The sequence below is a fragment of the Eleutherodactylus coqui genome, chromosome 4 (assembly GCF_035609145.1).
Source record: "Eleutherodactylus coqui strain aEleCoq1 chromosome 4, aEleCoq1.hap1, whole genome shotgun sequence".
In the NCBI taxonomy this organism is placed as follows: Eukaryota; Metazoa; Chordata; class Amphibia; order Anura; family Eleutherodactylidae; genus Eleutherodactylus; species Eleutherodactylus coqui.
The window spans coordinates 183,940,149-183,964,424 of record NC_089840.1 but is presented as its reverse complement, the minus strand read 5'-3'; the positions used below and the strand labels follow the sequence as shown (position 1 = coordinate 183,964,424).

At 40.0% G+C, this 24,276-nt stretch overlaps 2 long non-coding RNA genes across 2 annotated transcripts; both read left to right on the top strand.

The window, feature by feature from the left end:
• The first annotated feature begins 3,753 nt into the window (after positions 1-3,753).
• LOC136625879 (uncharacterized) lies at positions 3,754-12,971 on the top strand. Its single transcript, XR_010792593.1, has 3 exons — positions 3,754-3,910; positions 9,876-10,055; positions 12,802-12,971. It is a non-coding gene; the product is annotated as an uncharacterized lncRNA (long non-coding RNA).
• A 6,183-nt stretch (positions 12,972-19,154) lies between these two features.
• LOC136625878 (uncharacterized) lies at positions 19,155-22,565 on the top strand. The gene is made up of 3 exons (XR_010792592.1): positions 19,155-19,312; positions 20,010-20,087; positions 22,331-22,565. It is a non-coding gene; the product is annotated as an uncharacterized lncRNA (long non-coding RNA).
• The last annotated feature ends 1,711 nt before the right edge of the window (positions 22,566-24,276 follow it).

The following is a 24,276-nucleotide window of genomic DNA, read 5'->3' as shown; positions in this document are numbered from 1 at the left end:
GCTTCTCTGTGTGATAGCAGCTGGATAGGTAGACGCAACAGCCTCCGTCCAGGAGGATGCAGGGGCAACACATGATGACATAATCTCTGTGCTCATGTTCCTACTGGCCCGTGTGGCTGCCTCCCTCCTCCTCCGTCCTGCTCTTCTTTGCTTTCTCTTAGGCTGGCCGCACTGTCTGCCGCGTGATCGGTGCGGTGCTACAGACAGAGGGACCGGCCAGTAATGCACTGAATGTGCATATGTATATGGCGGAGGGCCACCTCAGGCATTTTGGCCACCTCTTTCAAACACTCCATCATATCCCCTCTGCTAAAGAAACTGACCCTTGAAATGACTGATGATGCCAATTACCAACCCATCTAAAATCCCCCCTTCATCTCCTAATTACTAGAATACTTGGTCTATTACTGTCTCATGCACTTTTTCTCTCCTCAACCCCCTACAATCCAGTTTCTACCCCCTACACTCAACCAAAACCACCCTCACAGAAGTATCAAACGACCTCATGATGGCAAAGTCAGGGGGCGACTTCTCCCTACTAATCTGCCTCAACCTCTCCGCTGCTTTTGACACTGTTGAACATGAACTTCTCCTTGCTATGCTTTACTCCATTGGCCTAAAGGACACTGCTCTTTCCTAGTTCTCTTCCTACCTCTCTGACCGCTCATTCAGTAATCTCCTTTGCTTGCTCTACCTCCTCCCTGCTTTTCCTCGCTGTTGGGGTCCTCCAGGGCTCGGTCTTTAGCCCCCTCCTCTTCTCTATCTACACAGCCCCAATCAGACAAACCATCTGCAGATTCAGCCTTCAATATCATCTCTTCTCTGATGACATCCAGCTATACATCTCTTCCCGTGACTTCTCAGCACCTTTCCTCCAAAACATCACTGACTGTCTGTCTGCTGTCTCTAACACTATGTTCTCCCTTTTTTTAGACTTAACCTCTCAAAAACATATCTTTTCATCTTTCCGCCTTCTACCAGCCGACCTCTCCCCAACATCTCCATCTCAGCATCTGGCACTATCATAACCTCCAGACAGCATGCTTGTTGTCTTAGGGTCACACTTGACTCAGATCTATACTTTACCCCTCGCATCCAACCTCTGGCCTGAACATGCCACCTGCATCTCTGGAACATTGCAAATATCTGATCGTTTCTCACCATGGATACGCTAAAGACACTTGTTGCTGCCCTCATCCATTCCTAGCTCGATTACTGCAACTCACTGCTCATCAGCCTTTTCCGCACCAGACGCTCCCCTCTCCAATCCATATGAAATGTGGCAGCTAGACTCATCTTCCTATCCAGCCACTTCTTGGATGCCTCTGCACTATGCCAGTCACTGCACTGGCTGCCCATCCACTACAGAACTCAATTCAAACTCATCACCCTCACCCAGAAAGCTCTCCATGGCACAGTGACACTGTACATTGCTTCCCTCCTGTCCATAAATCACTGAGCCCACGCACTCTGATCCACTAACACATTTGGACTTTACGCCCCTCTAATATGAACCTCACAAGCTCGCCTCTACAACTTCTCCAGAGCAACATTGGTCCTCTGGAATGCACTACCCCAAAACATCCGAACAATCCCTGATGCACGGATCTTTAGCCACGCCTTAAATTGAAATTCTTTAAAGAAGCACATCAAATCTCCTGATCTAATCCCCCACCCCCAACAACATGCCCCCCTGCCCCTCCCTATGGCTTCCCACATTTTCCACTTTGCCTACTTGGGTCAGTAACTGGTCGGTGTTGAAATCAGACTGGTAGGCTACATAAATGCATCTGTTTCTGCATCAATGCATCAACGTTTCTGTGATATATCTGCCAGACACATATTTCATGCAGAAAACTGTAACTTTATTAACTTACAGACAGTAGGTAGTATTGTCACTGCAGTGATGCTGGTTCCTGCTTAGGCTGAGTTGTCATCACTCTTTGAGTTGGCATTAGTCGCTTAGGAAAGATCTCGTTTGGCACTGGGCAGAGAGGAACAGTTTAAAAAATTCCTTTTTTTTGTTACAAACAACAAACATTTTTAACCATTTCCAAAGTACTGCAATGGGGGTTACGAACCCCCCATTACAACTGGAAACAGTTTACTACAGTTCCATAACACTCTACAGGATCAGGCTGCAAGTGTAAGAGCCTGATCTTGATTATGGCACTCGGTGTAAGACTGCACAGAGCCATCAAGCATATAAAATAATAGGGACCAGTTCATTAGGCTCTTAATTTAGGTAGTGTGGTTGGGAATGGGTTAAAGTAATATAACAAGTGATTCTGGTCAGGAAACAAACAAATGTTTTCGTGCTAAGCTAACCAAATGTATTCAATTAATCAAGTCAAGAAAATATTTTAAATGTCAGGGAAACACCTGTATATGTTCTTTAAAAAGTTGAGTTCAAGGGAGAAAATAAATTACTTTACTTATTTTTTTCCACTTTTTAATTAACGCATCTGAAAGAAAAAAAAATGAAGCACTTTGCAAATACTAGTTATTAAAAATATCCTGTCATTTTGTGTGAGTAGGCTAGAGACTTTCTTTAATGGACCCCGCATTGATATAATACAGCTTTGACCTCTGTAAAACTGCAGCACTTCATTAAGGGGTTCTGTCATTAGAAAAAAAAATCTACACTTACCTATTCCTCCCCCGTCAGTCTTCTTACCGCATCTTCTCCTCGCTGATCTTCTCCTGTCTCATACAGTCCCCCCGGGTTACCTTACCTCCAGCAGGCCGATTCTTCTATCGGTGATGAAGTGTACACTGCCGACATTCTCCTTTTCTGCAGAGCAATGCAGGAAACGTGCAGAAAACATCTGGATGCAGAAGACAAGTGGGGACACCCTGTTTGTCTTCTGCATCCTCCGCTCCGAGCGCTTAGCTGTATAACAGCCGGGCGCTCCATGCAGAAAACAGCTGGATGCAGAAGGCAAGAGGGGATAACCCGTTTGTCTTCTGTACCCTCCACTCCAAGCGCTCAGCTGGGCGCTCGGAGTGGAGAACAGCTGTTTGCAGAAGACAAGTGGGGACACCACGCTTGTCTTCTGCATCCTCCGCTGGCAGCGCAAGGTGATGACTCATCTTGAGCGATCATCTTGCGCTGTAAATGACATCGCTTGAGCGACATCTTTTCAGCGATAATCGTTGTGTCTAAATGGGCCTTTAGTTTTCATTTGCATTTGGTTAGCTCTTTTTTCCATCATGGGTTAAAAGAAATTTTAGTTCCACTCAGTTCTAGCTGGGAACCATAAACTGAAAGTATCTGACAGCTCATTTTAACTCCATTTCAATTGGGGTATTGTAAGGATGGGAGCGTACTGCATGAGTACTGCTGTTGATCAATCCCCTCTAAGCAGGATGACACACCTTAGCTAATTGACACTCTTGCTTATCAGTTGTCCTAGCCCTTTTATATGTCAACATAGAGAGCAATATGCTAGGTTTGTCAGTTCTCAACAGATTTATTATTTGTAACATCTATATTTTTGTCCTAAGTGGAATGTGATTAATTGTTATACAGTTAACAATGATTACCTTGAAAAAGCTATTGCAAAAGGCATAATTGATTGATACTTCAAAAACCACAGCAAGCTTTTAATTTAGAGGATTATTAGTTATGTCTAGCAAAATTACACCCATTTAGTCTATCATTAAAAATACATAAATAGCACCTCTATCTCATCAAATTAATAGATATGGGTAAAATCCTGAGTTCATAGATATGATATTGCAAAACAAGGATCAAAACCAGCAATTAGTTGCAAATAAAAGCCCAGTGCGTAGATAGATTTACCAGATTACAGAAGTTTCAGATTTGTTCATCTATTGCTTTGTGTTATTGCTAACTTTATCATGTCAGCCAAAGGTGGAAGCTCACACCACTGCCACAAGCCAGATCGTAAGTATACAACTCTTATCATTTCACTACTTGTACATTACTGAATGTTTTGCTTACAAGAAGATAAAATATTTAATCACTTTCTGTAAATTATGGAAAATGTTCATTTCAATTTATTGACATAAATATACTTAACTCCTTTTCAAACTCTTTACTAAAAGTTGATAATATCTCAGGTTCTTCTATACTGCTCTTGAGATTCCATCCTGGTTTACCAAAACTAAAACTACAAATTGAAGAGATTATGAACCTCAGATTAGGTGACATAGCCAAACTTCTAAAGGCTATCTACACATACAAACAATATGTTTATGTTTCAATATATCTAAAATGAAAAAAGGAATCAACTTGCAATTGTTCTATCTTAAAACATTTCCCACCGCTATGTTGCAGTCTCATACTTTTATCCATTTATTGCCTACGTTGGACTAACATGCATTTGATATGTTAGCCAGAGGTACAGACAAAAGAGGATATGACGTCAGGCTCAAACTACGCAGTTTGCTTGCTGTCTGTTACCCTAGGGGTGCATTTCTTACACAGGAACTGTTAAGGCCTATTGTAAAGTCGGTTCGTTTTTCATGTTAGATTTATTAAGACAATTTTAAAAATTTGCGAAGGCTTATATAGTTCTGAAAAGGGTTGCAAAAGATTGGAGAAAAAGTCAGTTTTTGTTCTAGAAACAACACCATACTGGTCCATATCCATGTGGGGTGATTGTGGAGGACTTATCCCAGTCTCAATTAATTTTTTTAAAAATTTCATGACACTCACAAATCACACAATACTTTATCATTTTTTTTCAAGTTTTTAAAACATTTCCAGGGTACAGCAATGAAAACTGAAGCATATTAGAACAGAAACTTGGTTAGCATGGGTGTATTTTCACCTAGGACTTCTTTCAATGGGTATTCTGCAAGACTTTACGAAGCTGGTTTGAGTAGCATGTAGTTCTAGCTTATATCACAGAGTAATGTACAAGTAATGTTCAGAGCTAAAAACATAATCCTTGTAATAGTTTCATTAGTTAGTCTACAGTTCCCATGATAAAGTAGAGGATAGCAGTACTATTGCACTACCACTAGATCATTTACAAAATAAAGTACATAAATGTAACCAACTTTTTTTGTATAAATGCAAACATTACTGAAACCTAACAATAATTTGTCATAGCCTCGGTGATCCCTTCCATATTCTACAATGACTGGACTTGTAAATGAATGATAACATGTGGCATGCTTTTACATGAACGTACATGTTAAAAGGTGTAGATTGTTTATTTGCCAAGTCTCTAAAGCTCTGTTTAATGTATTTATCTGGGCGACATCATCCAAAGTAATACATCTTCCTAAATAGAAGGCATTCAAGGAATAAAGCACACACCTAGCCATGTGCTATTGTTTGTGGATTGGGTGGAACGGTTTTCAATTGTTTTCATTCATAGGGTATTATTATCCCTTTGAGCTTCAGATTAGTTGTCGTATTCATAGAACGACCTACATGGAAAACCTTTCTATCTTTTAGAATACTAAATCTGGGTTTCAGCATTTTAGAAAACAAAATCCACTCCTTTATATTCACTATGGATTACACAAAATGTCTGCCCCAAATCCATAATTATATGCATTTTGCAGACATACATTTTGTTGTGGTGGCCATATTTGTATAAGTGACAATAAAAAGGTAATCTTGGTTGTCACTTATGAAATAGCTGCTCTGTACAATGTTACTTTGTTATTGGATTTTGCAGAAACCTATGATAACTAGAGATGAGCGAACGTGTTCGTTTAGGACAATTACTCAATCGAGCATCGCTTTTTTGGAGTAACTGCCTACTCGGGCGAAAAGATTTGGGGGGCGCTGGGGGGCGGCGTGGTGGCAGTGGGGAAACAGGGGGGCGCTCTCTCTCTCTTCCCCCCCACTCCCCACCGCAACCCCCCACTCACCGCCAGCGCCCCCCGAATCTTTTAGGCAGTTACTCGAAAAAAGCAATGCTCGATCGTTCGCTCATCTCGAATGATAACCTGTTCTGATAACAATCAAAAGTAGCTGCGCCTCCTGATGATATTGTTGCAAAAAAGGTCACCTCGACAAAATAGAAAAATGGCAATAAATATCTATAAGCAAAGCCATTAGCAAATGATGGTGATTACTCTGACATCTGATACATTGGCATTTTTCTTTAGGCCTCCCTCACACACACGTTTTTTTCAACATTTAACACTGCGCTAATAAGTGCAGTGATAAACGCCGTAAGAAGCTCCTTTTGTTTTCAATGGAGCCTCTCAGACAGCCTCAGATAGCTGCTCAATCGTGGCGCCATTTTCAAGCAGAGTCTGCTCTATTCTTGGGCATTTAGGGCTCCGTATCAATGATGCTGTTGCTGAAAATAAAAGTAAAAACATGGCAAAGCGCCGTGATTCAAATAGCGGCGCTGTACTATGTTCGTGTGTGAGGGAAGCCTTACACTTTTAGTGGAAATCCTCTTTGCATAACTTCAGATATGTATACACTTCAGTAGCATACCTGTATTTTTACGTCCAAGGGGTGCACAAAAATATGGAAACATAAGTACTGCATGGGATTTTAATTATTAGCACTGAGCTGCGCTTTGGACTCCTGCTTGGTTGAGAGCTTTCATGTCAAATTTGTGTTTACTTCGTTTCTTGCCCTGCTCTGGGTGGTTTTGCAAGCCAGTTTGTAACATCAGCTGAGTGACTCAAACCCCTGACCAATGGAACCTTGTTGGGCAGATGTGAACATCTGTGTCATATTACATCCACTTAAAATTATCCTGTTGTCCTGTAAAGTGGTTCTTGGCTTTAATATCCTGTAATATGGAAAAATAAGGTGTATTCTAAAGGGACTACAGAAACACGGTGGATTTCTTCCAGATGAAGCATCGCTATTATCCATGGGCTAGGTGTGATTTAACATTTCAGTTTCATTCAAAAGAATGGGTATTGCAATATCTTATATGGCCAATGGCAAGGGTAATACAGTTTTTTGTAGACGGCATCTCATGCAACCTCTTCAAGTTAATTGAGAATGGATTCTTTCATTTGAACTCTTGCATATAAACAAAAACACTGGATACTCATTGATTTCAATAGGCTATATAATATACTTTATACCTCTGCACTGACATCTGAGCATAGGTTTCCCATCAACTTGACTACATGTAATCAGTTTGTCTATAGAAACTAGCAATATGGAAAGGCCTTGCCTAAAAATATTAAAATTGGCTTTGGTTGTCTGCAGATGGCCGGGTCAGATCCCGCTGCGAGAATTCTCGCAGCGGGATCCGACCCAAGCCCCTGCAGGGACCAGCGTGGCACTCACCTATCCCGCGGCTCCGGCTCTTTGATGTTCCGGCTGCCGGCCAGCCGTCACATGCGCAGAGCAGAGCCAGCGGCCAGGGAGTGACATTTCTGTGCAGGGTTCTGCGAGCCCCGGACAGAAATACAGCATGCCGCGATTTCTTTTCCGCGCGTGATTTCACACGGACAAATTGTGGCCGTCTGCCTAGGATTGCATTTCTTAATGCCATCCTATCGCAGCTTCCACGGGCGGAAATTCTGCGGGAAATCCTGCCGCTGAATTTCCGCCCGTGTGCAGGTGGCCTTTGTATGATGGTTTGCCTTCTGGTGAATACAGGACGTCCAATTAATAAACATTTATTTCATAGTAGGGTGACAAACTAATGCATATTTTATAAGCCAATTATCTTTCCTGCATTTGTGCCAAACTCATTATCTTGATAATGCTTATCAACTTAGTGAGAGAATAATTTAGATGTTTATGTCTTTTGATTCAACACTGATAACTGATGAGGCATTTTGTTTTTCTGTCCTGCCTTTACATAACGACACATCCCATTCATTATGAGACATCGTTAATTGCCATAATGTAGTTAGAATGTATTAACCATTAGTATGGTATTCTTCAGGTATTACATGTGATGGCTAACATGCCTAACCTATTATTTCTTTCTAACTCTAAGAATGCAATTAGTGCAAAATATTTCTTGCATTTTGGAGTGATATAGAGTATTGAAAATTGCTAACCTCCACCAGAAGATGTTAATTTCTAACCCATTATAGAGTGTTAAAGGGTTTGTCTGTGTATAAAAAAGTTTTTAAAAATGCCCAGGCATGCTATAAAATAATAAAATAATCTATACTTACCTCTCCTCTTCTCCAAGAAGCAGAGGAGCTGCTCCAGTGAATCTCTCACTGTCAGCGCTGGTGACTGAAACAGCCAATCAGGGGCTGCAGTGTCAGCTTCCTTTTTCTTGGCATCAGCATCCAAAATACTGGGCGCCATGTTGCCAGTAATTCGGAACTGGACACTGTGGCCTCTGATTGGCTGCAACAGTCATGTGGCTCTTGCTTAAGCCCTTCGTTACTGCTGATGGAAATTTTATGTTGCTGCTGCCTAGTGGTCAGTGCAGAAGCGACGTAAATTTATGCCATACACTTTGCTGGTGATCAATGCCCCCACAGAAGGTAAACCACCTGAAACAATCTGTTACTTACAACCTGTTTGGCTGCCATCATCGGGACCTGGCCGAGAAAGTTTGTATGCTTTCAGTGTTTCTCCTTGTCGCTCCTCAGCTCTCTCATCAGTATAAGATCAGAGGAGAGAAACATTGAGCACAGTGTAGAACAGCATATATTAATCCCACATTAACCCATTCCACATATTGACCCCAAAATAACCCTTTCTGATACAATCAACCATACTAGTAATAGTTAATACAGGAGATTGTATAGTATAGGTTTACTATTTAACAATTTATTTAGAAATTATGTTTTATGGGTAGGTTCACAGGTAGCTGATTTTTGTGCAGATCCACATTTTGCGCTTTGGATTTTGATGTGAATTCATATCAAACAATGCGTGAAAATCCACTCCATTTGGTGCAGATTTTGAACCGGATCCATAGCTGATTTCAACCTTTCAAATGCAGGGGTGAAGTCTGTTGCAGATTCACATAAAAACAATGTAAAAACCAGTGATGTAGTGCAAGATTTGATGTAGCTTTTCTGTAGCAGAAAATCTGCACTAAGGCCTCATGTCTACGGGGAAAATCTGGTCTGCGCTGAGTTCTGCTGTGGTTGCACTAATTGACTTTTTTTCATGTGGGAGATCAATTGAGATAGAGCTACCGCATACGTGATCCGAGTTAAAATGGAGCATGCCGCGTTTTTTTCCCGCATGTGAAATCCACAAATCACTCAAAATACTATCCGTGGCCATTAAATAAACTGTGGATGGTAAATGCATTCCTATGGGATGCGAATTTGCGTTTTCTCCCGCACAGATTTGCTAAGCCTCATTTCCCCGTGGACATGAGCCCTAATTCCACTACATGTGAACATGCCGTTACATTAATTTAATACACAAATTAGTAATTCATCAATTAGTCATCAATACCAAGTATATACATTAAAAGCTATAAATTAAATATACCTGAAATTAAAAACAATACATGTCAATATTTTTATTAAATTAATAAGTCTCCGAAATTGCTTAGAAACATGCTAAAGTTTTCAGATGGGTTTCCAAAATAAACAAGTGGAAATATTTATGCGATAAAAAATGTGTAGAATATATATGTACATAATTGACACTCTGCTTATGCAGGCCCCAAAAAATGTTTTTTAAGGATTGCTAGGACAAGTAAATAGAACTTATAACTTCACATAAAAGGCTGTTGTTGAATGTTATGACCAAATAAAGTGTGTATTACTCAGATCAGGTTTTCGGTTCTGTATCATACAGGGGTATAGCTAGGGCTATGGAGCATGTGTCCCAGGTTTTGCCTGTGTGTATGAGGGGTACCACTGGCAGCATTTATACCGGACACTCTTCGTATTTTAGATTTCACAAATATCTTCTACAAAAATAGGATTGTCATTAAAAAAGTAAAATAACCCAAGAAATGTATTATCCATTGCAGCTTGTCAACAACAAAGTAATTGCACCAGTGGATGCAGTGGAAATTGCGGAAATAGCGGATGTTGTGGAAGTAGTGGAAGCTCTGGAAATTGTGGAAATTGTGGAAGTAGTGGAAGATGTGGATGTTCCAATTATTCTGGACAGCAAACCCAATCCTGCAATCAAACATGTCACTCATATGGTATGTGTATTCATAATGATATATTTTCCATACTCTGTATGCTACTTAAGCAAACACAGAGAGTGATGCTATAGAACTGGACTATGAAGTGGCACCCATCAAAGGTTTAAGTTTTTCTGAAGTAGTTTTGATATTTTTAAGTACAGCCTAATGGAAGAGTAGAGCCTAAGGTCATAAAATCTGTTCCTACACAATTCTGAGCTGCAAATCCACTACTGCATTGAATGCATACAGTGTGCACATAAAAAGTAGACTCAAATTCTGGATTATTGACCACCCACAGAAATGTACACTCATAGTAAAAAAAAATCCATCCATTAGAAGGAGTTGTCAGAATCGAATCAAACTTTCTATGAGTGATTGTATTGTTGATACATGTAAGTGATTACAATATTAGAGCAAAAGGATCATTTATTGTGTAAAACTCAACACTTAAAGGGAGGCTCTAGTACCCTGTTGCACCGCCTCTAGCTTGGACACAAAATGTGATATGGGTGAGCATGGAGGCTCTAGTACGCTGTTGTACTGCTTCTGGCTTGGACACAAAATGTGATATGGGTGAGCATGGAGGCTCTAGTACCGTGTTGGGCCATCTCTAGCTTGGATATGGGCAGGCATGGAGGCTCTAGTACCCTGTTATACTGCATTTAACTTGGCTACAAGATGTGATGTGGATGGGCATGAAGCCTCTAGTACTCTGTTGGACCACCTCTAGCTTGGATACAAGATGTAATACGGGTGGGCATGGAGGCATACAGTTTCCATATGGTATCGTGAGGCATATTGCTCCACATTTGTTGAGCCTCTAGATGTATAAACTCATAGGCTGTCAAAGTTGTCATCCCAAATGGTCTCAATACATATTCTGTTGGCCAATAAATGTGGTGAGTGGGTAAGCCACAGAAGTGTGCCAATTTTGTGAATGCATTCTTGTGACACCCTTGTGTATGCAGCTTAGCATTATCCTGCCTCCTGGAAGCTCTGCTATCAGAGGAACACATGTGGCTGTAACATGTCCTGAACACATTGTTGAACTGTCATTGACCCCCAAACCACTACTAGCAGTGACCGATTGTCATATGCAATGGCCCCCACAGACCATCACACCAGCAGTGTGCTACTCCACAACAAAGGCAGGTTGATACTCTTACTCCTAGGTCTCCAGAAGTGAACACGGCTCTCGCCAGTGCCCAAACTAAACACATTCATCACTTCAGACAACCCATGTTCCCCTCCATAGCAATCAAGTTTTGTCTTTCATGACACTGCTGCAAACACAGGTGACAGTGGGTGGGTGTCAAGGACATTACATGTAATGTGCATCGTGAGACCAAATGTCCTTCAGCCAAGCGCCTAGAAATGGTAGACAGACACAGGGGCCTGAAACGATGAAACGCCAGATGGCAGACAACAAAGCAGTTGAAGCATTTTGTGTTTGTTGGGCAATTTGATGATCATCTGTACTGGTGTGTGTCGAGGGTATCCTGGATATGGTTGCCTTTGTGTGCCCTCACGCATCCACTGATCCCAACATCTCGTAACAGTCTGGTCAGTATGGCTCAGATGGTGGGTAATTCGTGGATACCACCAGCCAGCTTCTCACATCCCAATAATGCGCCCCTTTCAGACTCTGGTAACAGGGTGACATCTCTTCTCTGTGTTGTAGAGGCATCTAGTGGCAACAAGCTCTACACAAGCAGAAGAAGAGGTCACTACACACAAGGAGCCTCTGGGAGCCTTTCTATAATCTGAGGGTGAAACCACTTTTAGAGATGTAACTGTATGCTGAGTTTTGCAAAACAACAACCTCTTCTAGGAGCTTGATTTTTGTTTTTGACAAAGAATGTATATGAAACGAACCCTAAGGGTGCGTTCAGACGGGTGTGTTTTAGTGCGTACATGCGCACGCAGAAAAACACGCGCCTATTAAAACCATGTTTTTCCTGTGAAGTGTTCATATGTCCGTGTTTTTCCTGCATGCCAACCCGCACACCACAGGAAAAAGGACATGCACTGATCTTTATATTGGCTCCTATGGGACACGCAGCATGGGAGCCATGTGAACTAGCCAATATACAGCAATGTATTATTTTTTTTTCTCTGTAGTGGGAAATGAATTTAAATAAACCATAGATAAAGAAAAAAAACCGAAACGCAAGAAAAGCAAAGTATATGCAAGCTGCAACATACATTTCCACAGCCAGTTCAGGTGGAGAATAGATTTTTTTTTAAATTATCGCTAATGGTTGTGGGTAATGGAAAAAAGGTAGGAATAAAAGAATCGCTGTGGCGGCAATAAAATGCTGTCTCTTAGAACTATCAATGCCTGACTATTGGCGCCGTGCATATTTCATGGTATGCTGATAGAGCGCAAAGTATGGAACGCATCTATGTGCGCTTCACACAGCCAAAATTCAACGTTCTTACATGCATATAACGAGTGCGGACCTTCGTTCACGCGTATATTTGCTCGTACGCGCACGCGCTCGTTCGTGCGCGCGTATTAGCGCATACGCACACGCTCGTGTGAACACACCCTTAAGACTAGAGAAGTATCAGGAAAGTAGCCCAAATTTAAGATGGAAAAACTTACATTGTAAAAAATTGCTTCTTAGTCTATAAGAATTTCTGAACCCTCAGATGCCAGATTAAAAGAATTCTATTATGCAGCAATGTAGTAATGAAACAATTTACTTTAACACAAATTAATTCAAATACTGATATTTTTTTTGCTTCTTTATTTTAGATCCTTGCCAAAAGAAATGAGGACGTCCAACCAAGAAATGGGGCAGTTTTACCACTGTTTGAATTTCGCTTTTAAACAGTTAATTCAATTTAGCCAGACTGCATATATCCAATATCAACGCTTATAATCAAGCAAGCAAATAAAATTAATGTTATGTTCATCAAATATAATGCTCTATTTATTGTATACTATTTGTTAGGATGTCAAGACAGATGTGGTGAAAGGGATGCAAATATCTAAATATGAACTGTTGTAGCAGAACTGGGACCCCATGGTCAGTGAGAAGTTAAGCATTAAAATTCAAATTAAAAAACCATGTGTGTAAAGATTGGATGAACTGGGTCCTCCTGAGGGGAAGCCATTATTGTAGTCGACAGAAAGCTCCAAGGAGTAAATACCCTTTTTTACATTCCTCACAGGGTGTATAGATAATACCCTCTAAAAGTATTTGTCCCAGACCAAAAGAAAGAGTCTGCTGTTTTTTCAGAAGCCACACCTTGTCTGTCCATGGGCTGTTATTGCATTTCATCTCGATACAAGTAAATAGAAGGAAACAGAAATATTGGACACTGCCAATGAACAGAAGTCCATGCACATCCAGCAGAGACCACCCCAATGAATGGCTGAGCGCTGCCTATGATTGGCTAACCACTCAGCCAATCAGACCAGCACTCTCTGGTGGTGGGGCTTTTTAAATCCCCAGCCACTAGAAAGTGCTTTGGAGCAGTGCCGGAATAATAATGTTCTGTTTAGAAGGGTCCGTGGTACTGGTTGACTAATTAACCCCTTAAAGCAGTTCTGCAGATTTGAAAAACCCTTATTACATAATAAGCCCCACCACAATACTGAGATGAGCACTGGAGGTCTCAGTCCAGGAACTCATTGCAGTGAGCTATTTTTCCTGATAGAAATGGCTAGCACATCCTTGCTTTTCTTGCAGTAATCCTTGAAAAATGAGGCATATGCGTAATTCATAGATTATCTAGGTCCCCATGAGCAGGCCACATGAAAACAGCGGTAAAATATACTTTCTAGGTAAAGGATTTATTGAGTAGGGTATACAAACAGAATAGGGGTTGTTTGAGAAGAAGCAAAACTGTCCACCTTCTTTTTACCAAAATGACATGAACCTCGCCCATGAGCCTGGTATATCAGATTAGAACTGCACAACTGATGAACAATTTTTCAAAACCATTTTTTTGGCTATCATCATTAGTCAAAAAAACAGTCAGCTCATATAGAGAGCATTAGAAATATATGAAATTCTAGGTTGTCAGGGAAGAGTATATTTGATAAATTCCTTGAATTGGATTCAAGCTGTAATTTTACAGTCATAAATAACTAAAGCTAAATTCTTCTCCCCTTGGCCCCTAAACATCATTAATGTTATAATTGAACTTAATATCCTGCACTCCCAACAACAAACTACATTGATCTTCTTAGTGTTTAAAGGGGTTGCCCCACTTCTAGTTGTTTTTGCAGCAGTATGAAGACAACTCCATACATTATGCAATGACCTCGGTTGATACTGCAGGCAATGTTCCATTCATTTTAATAGGACTCATGCTGCAATACCAACCTGAGCCACTGCATTATGCATGGAGCTGACCACTTCCTGTAGCAAAACAGCTAGAAGTGGGACAATCCCTTAAAGGATTTGCTCTAAACTGGAATATTTTTTTCATGACTGGCAGTAAAGATTTAGCTGACTTAAACTGATCCCACATTAGATGTATATTGGCTAAAACCACTGATTTTGGCATGAATGAACAGCAATGCAATGGTTATGGGGGCTTTCAACTCTACTTTGAAGGCAGATGTTGGGGAAGATGGGTTGCTAGATTCGAACATGCCCAATCCTTTTATTCCCAGATAAAAAATCTGATTGCGGCTATATCTTTTTCCATAATTGTGTCCAAGTTCATTACCTAGGAAGTTTAATACTGCTTATTAATCTGGCGAGATGGTGCTGTCATCATTCTTTCTACTTTTCTAGTCCTATCCATACAAGACATCCCTGTAAGAGGGATCAAGTGAGTAAACAAAACATGTTGCTACCCAGTGGTAGTGGCATATGGCACAATTACTATAGACACTGTCCTGCACAAACACAATTAATCTTAGCTTTAATAGATTGAACAATAGCTTTAAAGTGTAATTGTGTTTTTTAAAGCTTTTTACATTTCATTTAGACATGTGAAAATTTTTGATCCCACCAATCACTAGAATGAGCCAGCTGAAGAACTCATCTAAGCGCATTCACTGCTAACTAGTGGAAAACGGATTCAATAGAAAGTTTATGGTAGCATGCAGTGACAACACTCAGACTAGCTTTTCTAGCAATCAGTAGAGATCTCAGCATCCCTATGACATGTTGAAAGTTTTTAGAAAGTGCAGTTACTCTTTAACTAATACATTTTCCTATTGTTAAACAATTTATTCAACAAATAGGATTTATTTGAATCTAACAGAACATTTTAAAATAAGTAGTGCAGCAATTTACAGAGGCAACAAACTTTAACTTGACACGTAGCATATTTAATGCACAGCTTCATCAAACTTTAATTTTTTCTATGGATTTTGTTGTGCTGTCAATTTAAAACTTGCTGCAATTGTAAATCCTTTTACAAAGCTTTTTTTGCTGGTTGAAATAACTTACATTGGTGTCAGTGGTAATACCCCCTAGAATTTCTGTTTCTACCGATATGTTTGTTCACCTCTCCATTGGACAGAGGTGGACAAGCATATGCAGTTATTGTTATGCGGTGCTAAGCAACAATGTGAAGCATGAAGTGGCCCTTTCATTCACCTTATGCCTTTTCTCTACTTCTCAGAAGAGAAATGAAGCACGCGTGGGAAAAAATTGCAGCATGCTCCATTTTCTGCAGATTCTCACACGGACGGCTTCCATTGAAGTCAATGGAAGCCGTCCGATCCATGGCACACCCGTATCTGACACTGTGAACGGACCGCGGATTAACAGGAAAGCAGGAGATTTTTTTTAAAAGTACTGCGCATGCTCGGCACGCTGGCAGCATGACCGCATGCATCTGCCGTGCAGAAGAAAGAAGATCCAGCCAAAACATAGAACACCCGCACCGCATCCGGACAGGTAAGAAAATGGCCATGGCTACAAGTACTGGTGGATTCCACTGCAGGATTCTGCACTTGAAATACATGCGTGGCGTGGACATGAGACCTAACAAGTGGGAAAAATTATTCATCAGCAGGCAACAAAATCACTGGTTTCTGGTGGGCAGCATTGCATTAAATACAGAGCACTTTTAGAAGAAGTAGATGCAAGAAGGTCACAGGCTGCTATGCTGCTGCTTGCTCAAAGAACAAAATTAATCAGGAAGGACTTAAAGATCTTAATTTGTATAGCCTGGAGGGAAGAAGGGAGAGGGGAGGCATAATCAAAACCTCAGGGGGGAAGTAATATTATTAGGAGGCTTAACACTAGAACAAGGGCGCACAATCTGAGATATATTCATATGGGATCAAGGAGGTGTTCTTCCTTACTAGTATTGCTTTTCTCAGAAAATACAATGGCACACTGAATGCTTATGATAGGGAATGATTATAATGATTGAATGATTATAATAGGGATTAGTTGTGACTCCATGTGTAAGCTGCATGTTGTCGTGTACATCTCTAGATTTTTTGAGAATTGCTTTCTAAAATTAACTTCTAAAAAGGCAATTATAATAATTAACAGGAACTGTAATAAGCTCTTACTAACATGGTCATTACTCATCCAGGATGTTGTTTGCAAACTTTTCATGGATAATGGATTAAGTGTTTAATTATGCCAGTCAGTTATATTCCACTCCCCCACCATAGAGTTGGTCTCACCTACTGGCAATTTAGTGTCCTTGTTCAATGATAGCCACTGCATGCTTAGGGTGCGGGCAGACGAGCGCATAAACGGCGCGTTTTTGCGACCAAACGTATATACGTGACCATCTGAGGCAATGGTTTCGAATGTATTCATTCACATGGGCGATTTTACGGCGCGTAAAAACGGCAATTCGAAAAAAAACGGAACATATGCGACCGAAATACGCGCCAACGCATATTCGATCGCCGAAAAGACCGTTTGCAAAGTAGGAACAAACGAAAATACGCTTTCTAGCTCTGGTCATGATCGGCGAAAAACAATAGCTCGGGCGATTATACGTTGCGCTCGTGCGAACGTAAATACGCCTACGCTCGTCTGCCCGCACCCTCAGTCTAACACATAGTGCTTAATCTTGTCTCTTCCATTTACATATGTCCTTGACCAATCTTCCCTTCATACGTCCCCTCACCAAGAACATTCAAAATGCATTGTGCAGTAGTAATACACTTTTTACTAGTTATTCTGATGTCACCAATAATGAGTATAGTGCTTACTATATTACTCTATTACCACAACATGAGCCTATGGTCCACTATCTCTCATTGTAAAATCTGAAGAGAAAAGAAAGCAGAGCAAACACATCTATATGGCTGCTATTTACACTGAACGATCATCGTTCAGAATTTTATGCAATGAGCGATGACTGTAAATAGTACTGAACGGCCACTATGTTAAGTGAATGGAGAGGGGTGGAGGAGAGCAAGGGGAGAAATCTCCTGCAGACGCTCCGTTGTGAAGCCATGTTACCCGCTTCTGTGCAACGTGAGCAGGTACTTGCAGGGACGAGTGTTGGGCATCGTTTGCCCGACATTTGTCCCGTCTAAATGGGTCTTAAGTAAACACATTGGCACTTATTTACTATTAAAATTCAACAATATTCTGGTACAAATTGCACAAGAAAACTTCCAAACAGGCTTTACACCACATTTACTATATGTTTTAGACACTTTTAGAGACTTGTTTTACTGTGTCCCACGAGGAACTGTTCCTTTATAGAAAAAAGCATTTGTCCTAAATGCGCCAATTTGCTTTAAAAAATGGGCAATTTTTGTTGAACACCAAGCAAACTAAAAGGTGGAATAAAGCTAGACTAAACAGTCTTAACATTTAAAGAAAAGAATATCCTACTGCGCTCATAAATAGATGGATGAGACTATACTCACTCAGGAGAGGGGGTGGTAGCACTTCTCTGTTAAATCTAGTCCTTTTTAAGACTATCTAGTCCAAATTTGCACTGTCTACTTAATATACAGTGAAAAAACCCCACTGCACTATTAATGCTTAACACTGTACGCAATTGTTTAACATTTGTACCATACGTTTACATATTTACAATCATAATACGTTTTCCTGAGTAACAAACACAAGATAAGTTTTAGTACAAAGAAGAATATAAGAAGTCAAAACAAAAATGGAACTGGGCATTTCTAAGGCCCTAGGGCAAATTTCCAACTGATCTGTTTGCAAATAATGTAGTTCCTCTGCACAGATTCTCACCACTTCTCTGTTAAATCTGGTGCTTTTTAAGACTATCTAGTCTAAATTTGCACTGTCTACTTAATATGAATGAAGATGAATTTTAGTACTAAAAAAGAATATAAGAAGTCAAGAAAAAGAAGGAACTGCGTATTTCTATGACCCAGCGGATAATTTCCAACTGCTCTGTTTAACAATAATATAGTTCCTCTGCACAGATTCTCACCACCAAATGGCTAAGGGGATGGGACCAGTAAGCACTGAGCCCCCTCTAACCAAGGGTCCCAAAGCAGGCACATAGTCTGCAAGTTACTGTAAATGTGCCCTTGTACAAAATCATAGTAACAATTAGAGATGAGCGAGCACCAAAATGCTCGAGTGCTCGTTACTCGAGTCGAACTTTCAGTGATGCTCGAGAGTTCGTTTTGAGTAATGAACCGCATTGAAGTCAATGGGTGACTCGAGCATTTTTGTATATCGCCGATGCTCGCTAAGGTTGTCATTTGTGAAAACCTGGGAAATTCAAGAAAGTGATGGGAACGACACAGAAACGGATAGGGCAGGCGAGGGGCTACATGTTGGGCTGCATCTCAAGTTCTCAGGTCCCACTATTAAGCCACAATAGTGGCAAGAGTGAGACCCCCCCCCCCCCCCGCGCACTGTCAGCATAAAGATCGTTCTCCTCTGCCACAGCTGAGTATTCAGAATAACATATGGAGAGTTATACAGTATGCAAACTTACAGTATCTAAATATAACATTCCATATCTAATACTTTAATTAAATAATTGTAAGTATAGAAATTATTACTCTGCAGAAAGTCTGTATCTTAGGAAATAATTCACATGCATGTAAGTAATGGGAAATAATTTGCATTGCATACTTCCTTAACAGTGTACTCCTTGCCTTCAAGGTATGCAAATGACAGACATAAAATTGCAGTCAGACAGACAATTAGAATTCTGATAGGTTAAAGTTGGTATCTGATCTGTTACTCATCAATGGCAGAAGTACTGTATATATAGCACATTTGGAATGAGCTGCCGTATACATCTACAGTGATCTTCTTTCATCCCTCAGACATCTATCGCTTCAACAAAGACAACCATGTCAACTAAGAAACAGGTCAAAGACCGTAAGTACCTTTTAAACTGAATTTCGTACATTAATTGTTATAGAAACTGTAGATAGTTAAGTGTTATAGAAAACTCTATATTAAATATATGAAGTGAATGAAGTGTTAATAGCAGCCCATTAGCTATGCTCAAAGATATAAATGCATATCAGAGGTTAATATTCCATTTAAACAGCTTGCAAAAATGATTTAGCACAGTACTGTAAGTTTCCCTCTGATCCTATTGAAAACCACTGTACTGTATATACATATCCTGTGCTTCGATATGCTTAGCTTTGTCCAAGTGCAGATGTATACAGTTGTGGGTCCCTGTATAAGCAATGTATATATATATACCCTTTGGTTTCCAAATGCTAATTTCTGAATATGGGATGCTAGTTTCAGACAACCTCCTTCATGGTTCTCCAAAAGCATCTCTAATAAGTCTGCCAGTTTACAAGTGATTTTGAGCCATAGAGAATTACTACAGGAGTCTCTTATGTGCAATATATTACATAAGTAGAAAGCTTTACTTAATTGTATTAGTAAACTAATGTACAAAAGTTCAGTTATTATCATTAGCAGTATTTAGTGCCAGCCTTGTACCCATAAGCTTACAACCAAATTATTACTTCAACCTAATAATATAATTGTATTTTTTTATAATTCTTTATATTGTCATGACCTTCACTGATCTAATCACACCTTGTTTTTTCAGCATGTGCCCCAGTGCCTGTTTGCCAGGACCAAGCACCCAAATGCTGCCCAGATCCATGTGCACCACCTCCTTGTCAAGGTATGAAAAAACTGTTGCTTACAGTTGATCTAATTCTCCCTTTCAGTTAATATTAGTATTCTTCTTGTGCGCAAAAACAAACAAACATAACAAACAGCAGAATATCTAATGCAATGCAAGGCATCGAATAAACAAGACTTTCAGAGAAACCTTTTTATTTACAGATGTAGTAAGTAAATATAAAAATATAAAAAGGAAAAGACATATTGCGTGAAAAGATGGTGTTGATATCAATGGCTTTTTCAAACCAAAAGAACGTAGATTTTGTTTTATGGTTGGCTTGCATAGCCACATTTTAGAATTAAACACAGCTATATTATGGCATACATAGACTTCTTTGAGACTCTATTTACCTCTATGCCTTTAATGATGGAGCTATTCTAACTTCAGAGTTAGAATAACCCAGTGATACAACATGACATGGTGAACCATATGAAGCAGAGTGCTATGCACACATCTGTAGCTTTGCAGTTCAAGGCTACAAGGACTCTGTGTGCCACCAGAGAGCTTCCTGAATGAGGTCTAAGACTCGTTTACACATGAAGATAATCTAAACTACCAATGAGGAATAACACAAATGCTGATTCCCATGACTTGGGAATGTTACCCCAGAAAACCCCAAACTAAATTTAACCCAGTAATTAACACTCAGGCAAGCTTTGGTGCAAAATAGCCAAGGTGGGCTTTATTACTTAAATCATATAACTGCATAAGAACATTCCTAAACAGTCCCAATAATGCCATGATATTCCACCCAAACTTTACACCAAGATGGACATAGAATTGGGCACCTGTTCCCCTTTACTTTTACCTATCCAAGGGGCGTCTATATATCAGACAAACCAACTACCCTTAGCTACATTGTTAAGAAAGCTAAACTCTTTCAATCATAATACAATAAATCTAACCTCTTTCCACCCTTTTTTATACAAACAAGTTACACTATATCCATATTTTAAGTGTCAATTGTTTATCTCCATTAGGTATAAGGAAAAAGGTTTGGTACGGTGTTAGCCTGTAGAGCAAAATGTGATTGTTCCCAGCAAGAGAAACCATGTAATCTTGTAGATATCATACCTTTTAACATCATGTTAGCCATTAAAAGGTATCATATCTACAATATTACGTGGTTTCTCTTGCTGGGAACAATCACATTTTATTTCCTTCTCTGTTATTTATTGTTTGTTTTTTTACATTCTGCACATAATGTAACAAACAACAAAAGAGGATTTCAATAATATTAATTTAGCATGCTATAACAAGCAATCGCTTATACTAAAACCAAAAAAAACACACCTCCTCGCGGGTTTCTGACACTCAGCATTCCAACGCTCAGCCCCATGCACCCTTAAGCGTGTTATCAAGGACACTCCTTGCACTAAGTGACCAGAACTAAGCATGTTGTGCTAATTGAGTATTAAAATATACAAAAATAGTTCTTGCATGTGTGATATAGTTGTACGTTTACATGCAGATGTTCTCTGCCTTGTTCCTACTATCCTGTATTATTAGTATGAATATATGAGTAAGTTTATTCATAGATTCTGTGATCTTTGTACTGCAATGAACATTCATTTTATGGTCATAACAATGGTGAAGTAGAAAGCAACATCCTTACAACACTGCCAAAAAATCATCAACCAATGCATTAATTTGCATGTAGTTGTTTTCATGTTTTTTCCATAGCGGGGCTATATTCACACAAGCCAGAATCTCACGCAAGCTTTGTGCATTGCGAGACATACAAAAACTCGTGTGAATATGAACTCCATCCTTTTGAATAGAGTCATGTACATGAGCATTTTTTTTTTTCATCGCAGCAATGCTGCAAGGTAAAAAATCGCTCCATATACTATTTTTGTTGCATCCCTCAGAACACATCTCCCAATGTTTTTAGTGGGACAGTCAAACACATTGCATGCTGATCAACGACGCACATGAAACAAGCGCTGGAGAATTGAAATTTCAAAGAATGAAGCGAAGCATTTTCTGATGAACAATGCCTCAGATCTGCGGATAAAATGCACAATGACAAGTGCAATATCAGGCTGGGTTGCACTGGGGCTGAGGAGATTCAATCTAGGAATCAATGTTTTGCTTTTAGGAATTGGCAGGCTAGAGGAATTCCATGTAGCTTTGTATAATATACTGTTCTTTTATTGACTATGTAGCATAATGTATCAGCATTACTTGACAACAATCTTCAAAACCTTGTTTTCAATTTTTTTTAAATATATCAACAGATCCATGCCAGGATCCCTGCGCCGTTACTCAAGGTGTTTCTGGCAAAGGCTTTAGTGGTCAAGGAGGATACAGTGGACATGGATATGGAGGTGGCAAGAAATGAAGAACCTTTCTACACCATTAAAACCTCAGAAATGAGAAATTGAATTAATTATGCATTATAGTCTGTTATGCTTAGCATATCTTAAATATGTTCTGCTGTACTTAATAAATGCATTCTTCTGATCATTTAAATGCATCTTATACTACTTCTAACCACTCATTGTGAGTGCATTTTCCTCCGTTTAAAGGGGGTTAGCCAAGTATCATAACTTATCACCTATCAACGCCATAGGTAATAAATGCCTGATGGTTGGGGTCACGAATTGAGAGAATGGGTGTCCCATGTACTCGTTTGAATGGAGCGGTAGCTGATCATGCACACTTCAGCTCCATTGAAACTCTATGGGGCAGCCGAAGATAACCACAGAAAAAACATGAGGAGACTGCTAGTGGAGTATACTGTGAGTTAACGAACTGTCATAAACATCCTCAAGGTTCACAAGTGGCACCCATAGAAACTGCAGCTGCAACAGAAGTTGTATGAAGATAACCCTAACAGAGGCTTGGAATTCTGTCAGTTGTCATTGTTAGTGGTTTTCTGTGAAATCTCTGTGAAAGCAGGTAGCACAGCTTCCGAAACCTGGGAATCAGAAACACAATGTTATGCTGATGCAGAGCAAAAGCACCATGCCCTCCAAGCATGTCCCCAAAACGTCAATTAAGATGTAACAATGTCCACAACAGACAAACATATAAATGTATTACATCACCTAAACAAGGGAAACACAAAATACAGGAGAAGGAATACTCTCCATAACTACCCATGGCTTGACGGATCCTGCCTAGAAGAAAAGTAAGCATCCCAATAGGAATGGCCTTAGGATCACCATCGGTACTGCAAATGACCACTGCCACACAAGGTACCTCAAACAGGAAAATAATTAGCATGTCGACAGGAGCCTGGAATAAATGCATTTTGTATTACGGCTGATTGGCCAGCGAGGGGAAATACATCCCTGTCAGCCATTCAGTCCATACACCACAGATTTTGTAGCAGGGTTGAGAAGAAGGGTACATTATACACCTAACCCTACTTAGGGATTCCCAACAGATGACACCTAAGGGAATCTCTGTAGTGACAGGAAAGAAGCATTCACTGGCACCCAGTGACAAATATCAAGGTGCATGCTCTGAAGGTACGAACATGGACAAACAAAGTTGACATGGGGAAGCCAAAAGCTTGTTGGTAGGACTCCTACCAAAGTAAAACATAACCTTTATTATATAAGTGAAATAAAACACCTATGAAAATATTACAATCACAAGACTCTTGTAGCCCCTATAGACTAAGGTATTCATGGATTGTAGATCTTGCCATTATGGTTTAGAAATTGGGAAGTCACCAAGCTGACTCCTATCGTGCTGGAATATGGAAGGATTGAATGGAGGCCACAATCCAACCATATGTACATACAGAGAATCAGTAGAGTTCTGAAATGTAACCATTAGCCCCCTTCCCCGACATATTTTGTCTAACTAGGCATAATCAGGAAAAAAAGAGTGAATGAATGAAAACATCGCTGCAGTGACAGGCTTTAAAAGGCAAATAGCCTTGACAAACGATCCAACCTCCAATGGGATCACATAAATAGCTTCATCCAATAAGGAGACATTATATGTGCTTGTCATCCATAATGGGCAGCGCAATCCTTTAATTTGTAGTTATCCCCTCATGCCCAATCCAGGGGCACTGCAGGAGCATGCTCAGTGAGCACTGGGTTTGTCAGAGGCCAGTATAGGACAGCTGACATGATCAGTAGAGCAAAAGCTACACTAAGAAAAAAAATCCAGATAAAAGAGACTTCTCTACATAAAGAGACAGATAACATCTGTACTAGATATA